Below are 6,692 nucleotides of genomic sequence, written 5' to 3'. Positions count from 1 at the left end.
ATATATATATAAATATAAATGAGAGAGACAAAAAGTTTACACATTCTTCTACACAGGTAAATGCTCACAATATTCTCTCTGATTTTAGATGTCAGATCTAGAGGATGAGAATAAAGTGTTGCGGCGGAAGGTGCAGGAAGGAGAAGAGGCTCTTCAGAGGGCTGGGCAGTATGGACTTCAACTCTTGGATGACAAAATGGATCTGCACAACAAATTGGAGGAACAACGAATTGAGATGTCCAATGTCATCGAGGTACTGACCCAGCATTTGATCTCCACAGTATGATAATTGACAGTACTGTTTATCAGTTAATGATTCCTTAAATGTGCTAAAATTAAATTTTAACAATGTTCTCTAATTGCAGGATCTGGAACAAGAGAAATACACTTTACAAAGGGAAGTTGAGTTAAAGGCCCGAATGCTGGAGAGTCTGCGATCAGAATTTGATCTTGTCAAAACCCAACAGAAACATCAAATGGAGCAGCAACAAACTCTGCTGGAGAGGAATCATGCTCTTGACCTCAGTGATTTAAAGAATAAGGTCAGTATATTTGCTGTTTTCATCTTCAAAAGGAGCATGTTTTATTTTCTTCTCTATATGAAGCAGAAGTTGCCAGTGGATTCATTCATCTTCCATGTTTTTTTCCATTAAAATTCAAGTATGTAACTTTTTTATGTTAAAATAATTTCTGACAATTGGATAAAGGGGCGAGTGTTCGGGAAATCTGAAAACTATTTAAAATTTTACATTTGGCGATGCCACTAGTAGCAAAAAACTTATACACTTTTTGGGTTAAAGCATAATTTCAAAAAGTTACTTATTGTATAACTTATTGTCCTGAAAAGAAATATCTCATATCTTTCTTTGTAGTTGGAAAAAATGAAGACAGATTTAGAGGAGGCTCAACTTGCTGAGAAGCAGATGAGACACAAGCTGGACCAGCAGTCTGAAGCACTAAACAGCAAAACCGAAGAACTTCGTGTCCTTACAGAACGTGCACATGAAACAATGTCCTCAGAGATCCTTGAGCTGCAAATGCAGAAGATGGATATGGAATCAGCAATGGTAAAGTACTTTACAATCTTTATTTTTAAGATTTCATAGAAATAAGGAATGTCAGTGTGCCCTTGGTGCTGAAGTGTGACCTTGTCTTGCAGGCAACTTTGGAGCAGGAGCTTCAGGAGGCACGATACAAAGAAGAGCAATTACATTTGGCCAACACCACTCTCCAAAGACAACTACAGAGACTCACAGAAGAGAAGGAAGAGAGAGAGAAAGAGGCAGTGTCCTGCCACAATGCTTTGGAGGCATGTCAATAAGCATTTTCAAGTAAACATTTTAGAAAAAAAACATGTATTTACACTACCTTTCAAAAATGTGATGACGGTAAGGTATTTTAATAGAAGTCTCTTATGGCTCACCAAGGCTGCGTTTATTTGATCAAAAATACAGTAATATTGTGAAATATTACAATTTTAAATAACTTTTTTTGTATTTTAATATATTTCCAAATGCAGTTTATTCCTGTGATGGCAAAGCTACGTTTTCCAGCAGCCATTATTTCAGTCATTCATGTCACATGATGCTTCAGAAATCATTTTTATATGCTAATTTGGTGCTGAAGAAATATTTTTTACTGTTATCACAGTTGGTGGCAATTGTGCTTCTTGATATTTTTTTGATGATACATGTTTTTTTTAGGATTGTTTGATAAATAGAAAGTTGAAAAAACATGGAATTCTGATGCACATTTTCTTTGCTGATTCAGTGAAAAACCTAATCAAGTCGAATATCTTTTTTTTAAAGATCTAAAAAAAAAACAAAAAAAAACATTATTTTGTTCTACTCAATGTAGAAAGCTCGTGAAGCCAACCAAGACCTTCAAATCCAGCTGGAACAGGTGTTGCAGCAGGCACAAGATCCAAACAGCAAAGGCAATTCCTTGTTTTCTGAGGTACATCATTAACCATTACTTCTACTACTTTACTTATGATATTTACGTCTGCTAAGAGATTTCATTATAACTCGAGCTTAATTTTGAGAGAATCTGAATAACATTTTATAATTCCTATGCAATACCCTTTTTTGGTTAAAAAAAGGCAGTAAACCTAGTAAAATTACTATAAACTGTTAATATTAGGGCTGCCCTCGACTAAGGATTTTTCTGGTCGACTAGTAGTCGTTCATCTTATTTGACTAATCGCACATTTATTAAACCATTTAAATCATTATAATGATCCTTTAATTGTCTACAAAGCCCTAATAAGTGCTCAAGCGCACGCATAAAGCTTGCTACAGTGCACCGCAGAAGCTATGATTATGAATGTGTCAGGGAAAAACAGTAAGGAGGCTGCATGAACATTTTAATAATTCACTGATAAACAAGTGCTTTCTCGTCATCCCCACAGTAGTGGATGCGCCTGTATGCATGTTTCACACGGATTATTACATAATCTGAGAATATTTGTTTTACATTTGAATTGGTTCATTTTTAAAGTAGACATTTCACTATCTATAGATATATTTTTAATGTCTGTAAGGCAAAAATATACTCGGGAGTTTCGCGCTCAAGGTTAGACTAGGCCATCTGACCAATCAGAGCAGAGCAGGCTCACGGAAAGGAGGGGTTTAGAGAGACTGAATCTTTGAACTGCTTTGAACGAATCGTTTGAAAATCTCTGGAAAATGAGGTGATATAAAATGCATATTTTGAGAAAACAAAAGCATTTTTTGACCTTGCATGCATGTAATCCTATTGTAGGAGACTCCCAAAACAATATTAGGAACCGTAAAAATGGCATAATAGCAGCACTTTAAACGGTGCACATTTCTCTAGGTTAACATTAGATTGAGCGGCCATGTAACGTTGCTGCTACTTACATATTTCAGATGATAAACGTTTCGTTGTTATTCTGAGTGCACACAAATAAACGTAGAGTCTTTACAGATTTGAAAGATGTATTACTTTTATCTGTATGTCCAAAAATTACGGAGTGTTTTAAGAGCAAGTGAGCGCACCGGCGCCTCCATCTGTCCTGCAGCGAGCGGTACTGTTCAGCTTCCACACTCCGCGCACACACTTAAAGTGCCCCTATTATGCCATTTCCAATATTGCCTTTCATGCAGTGTGTAATGTAGCTGTATGTGAATGTAAACGATCTGTAAAGTTGTTGTTCGAGGCTACCTTTTAGAGACACCCCTGACATGCCTCCTGCAAGCCCTAATGGAGATGTAGACTCCAGAGCGGCTTGATTGTACAGGAGAATCTGGTTTCCCTGCATATCCAGAGGGAAGAGCTGAGCTCTGGCGGCCGTCGACTGAACCGAACCGAGCCGGGTGGACACGGTCCTGCTGGAGCACTGACCGGGATTCTCAGCAGGGTGTTGAGAGGACGTCTGGTCGGTCAAACCCCTCTCAAACTTGAGGTAGTCTTCCGAGGACTGGCAATAGTCAGCCTATTGGAAAAAAGACATTTGAGTAATTGAGACACTTAAAGTGCCCCTATTATGCCATTTCCAATATTGCCTTTCATGCAGTGTGTAATGTAGCTGTATGTGAATGTAAACGATCTGTAAAGTTGTAAAGCTGAAAGTGCATGATAAATAAAGTTATTGTCTCCCAAAATATAGAATCGACTCTGAACAGCTGAAACGAGTCATTAGTAATTAGAATCGGCTACACGTCACGGGGTAATACATTTGCATAATGCGCGCCTATGTTCTACATTGGCGGCCGCGAAAAACTTGACCCCGCCCACAAACACGTCATTCAACTGACGACTGCTTCTTTAATCTCGGGGAGTTCAACCATAGACCAGCCGTTAACGATCTGCGTGACTTCGCCAATGTGGATTTATTTTTTTCTGCGGCTAATAAAATTTTGGTCGACTAACGATTAGTCGACTATTAGGGGGCAGCCCTAGTTAATATATAGAAATGGTCATTACTAAATGTTTCATGAGGTTATACTTAAATTCCTTTGTGCCATGACACAAAATATTTGGATTTGCACAGGTAGAGGACAAGAGAGCAGAGATGGAGCGACAGCTGAACAGCATGAAACGACAGCATGAGTCTCTACAAAAGCAGCATGCTCTCACCAAGCGGGTAACACATTTGCATAATGCGCGCCTATGTTCTACATTGGCGGCCGCGAAAAACTTGACCCCGCCCACAAACACGTCATTCAACTGACGACTGCTTCTTTAATCTCGGGGAGTTCAACGCAGGATTCACAAAACGCTTGCTGTTGAAAGATGGATCAGTATCCTGTTTATTTGGACCAGCTGCTCCACTGAATCACAACCTGTAATGGAGCGACAGCTGAACAGCATGAAACGACAGCATGAGTCTCTACAAAAGCAGCATGCTCTCACCAAGCAACATATGCACCGCATGAAGGTAAATAATGTTTTATGAAAAATGTTTTAAATTTTATTTAAGTTTTCTCACAAAATTGTTTTCCTTGTGTCTGCTGTTTTAGATGCAGATAGCCACCCTTATGCAGCTCCAGGGCAACAGGGCCGACCCAGCGCAGCTTGAACGATTGCAATTCATGTTATCTGAAAAGAACAATGAGATAGAAAGCCTGATGATGAAAGTAAGAGAACTGGAGAAAGAGAAGGTGAGCTTTGCATATTACATTCAACATAGAAATTAAACATATTACAATTTGAGAAACTAATATGATTTACTCTGTCACCAACAGATGACTGTAAAAGACCAGCATCCCACCTGCCCCCTCTAAAGAGGGCGAACTTATGAATGAGACTTATTACACAGACCTATTAAAAATGCAACTTTCGAATTCAAAGTAAGTGTTTTCTCATAAATTATTTGTACTGGTGGTGTTACCTCAGACCCTTTCAAAGCAATTATGACATGTATGTGTATAGGAAGGATGCAGAGAAACTGAAGGACGAGTTGTCTATGGCAAGAATGAAGGCTCTCTCTGAAAGTCAGAGAGTGTTGGGAGTTGGAAAGGAAACTATATGGCACAGCAAGCACTAAAACAAAGGCACAGTGACAATATGAGGCTCCAAGTCAAGCTTGAAGAACTAAAGATGAAATATACACCTAATGGTAATTTTTTCTCCATCTCTGAACCTTAGTTTTCTACATAAACCAGTTTAGTGTGTAATAGAGTGCAACAGTTGGGTTCCGTAAGTAAAAATTCCTTTCGTTTTCTCCAGAGGAGAATTGATTTTTAACAATAACTTATAAATCCAAGTCTAAGAGTGACCTACTGTGATCTACGAGGATGGAACTTTGCACCAATTTAGAATCATGACAAGCAAATTTAAAGTAGTGTTGGGCAATATGGTCATTTTTCATATCGTCATATCGCCAGTCCGTGAGATCGCCGATAGACGATATTATCGTGCATGGGTGGGTGGGGGCAAGAGAGAGACTCCCTGTACTTGTCATAGGCTATTACATAACTATTTGGTGTTTTAAACCGCGCGCGCAAGAGAGAGGGAGCCTATGGAAGCACCACGAATCTAAATAATATACTTTCAAACATACTGATAAACTAACATGTTAAATACAAAAATATTTAAAACAGCTAGTTCATATATATTCGGATACAACAGTCATACATCGCTATTAGGACCGTGCGTCCTGTGACAAGTTTGCCGCATCGACGCACGGAAGTTACCAGTCTGGTCTGCAAAATCAGTCAACGGTGAAAATCAAAAGTAGATTTATTTTAAAGACCAACAGTTTAACACTAAATATTGGACATAAACGAACACGTTAAATATAAAGTATTTAAAACAGGTAAGTTCATATATTTGGAGTAAATTTAAATTAAACAGATGCATCAGTCCTACAGCACTCCGGACCGCGCGCCCCATGGTGGGCGCGACGCACCACCACAGAAACAAGAATGAGATGCTTTCTAAATGAGCCTAATATCGTCTTGACTATCGACAAAGACATCTGCTATCGTCGATATCTCTGATTATTGTAGATACACGATACTATCATCTATCGGCACAACCCTGAATATCATTAAAATAATTCCCGCCTACGGAAATTCGAATGGTTGGGGGGTGGGGAGGGGCGAGGTCATGGTGCATCAGACAAGACAACGACGAAGAAGTGCTGCTGTAGCGTCAAGTTTTCGCAAGTTATTACACATGCACCTGAATAATTATGTATGTAAGTATGTATGTCACAATTATGAAAACGTTTTTATAAATTGCTGACAGTACAATACTGGACTGATGTAATCTGCAGAATTTACCCTTCAATTATGAGACTTGTATAAATAAATTCAACTGTATAACAGTTTCACTGCAATTTATGTTATAATGTTAGAATTAAAGAACAATAAACATAATACATATTACCGTTGCACTTATCTGTACATAGTAAATTCAGTTATTTTTAAGCGGTTGTTGACATCCTATCTAAAACTGATTTAGCCAAAAAATACAAAAAAACAATAATGTTATCACTCTAATATGTCTTGCAATATCCGTGCGTGCAAAGCTTCTGCGCGATCCTCTTGCTCAATATTCTCGGGGTCTGAATCTGGCTCAAATTGATATGGCAATATTGATGCCATCCTTAACTAAACTGGAGCAGATGGAATTTGCTGCATTGACAAGGGGCGGGGCATTAATCAACTAAGCTGTTCGCCAATCACAACGCACTGGGACAGCTAACCAATCACAACACATTT

The 6,692-nt window shown here is 38.6% G+C and overlaps 1 pseudogene; it reads left to right on the top strand.

The window, feature by feature from the left end:
• LOC107740184 (protein Spindly-like) overlaps positions 1-6,692 on the top strand; it is an 8,676-nt pseudogene that overhangs the window by 558 nt on the left and 1,426 nt on the right.

The sequence above is a fragment of the Sinocyclocheilus rhinocerous genome, unplaced genomic scaffold, assembly GCF_001515625.1.
Source record: "Sinocyclocheilus rhinocerous isolate Xijiao unplaced genomic scaffold, SAMN03320098_v1.1 scaffold584, whole genome shotgun sequence".
Taxonomy (NCBI): domain Eukaryota; kingdom Metazoa; phylum Chordata; class Actinopteri; order Cypriniformes; family Cyprinidae; genus Sinocyclocheilus; species Sinocyclocheilus rhinocerous.
Note: the sequence above shows the minus strand (reverse complement) of the source record. Positions and strands in the feature narration are given on the sequence as shown.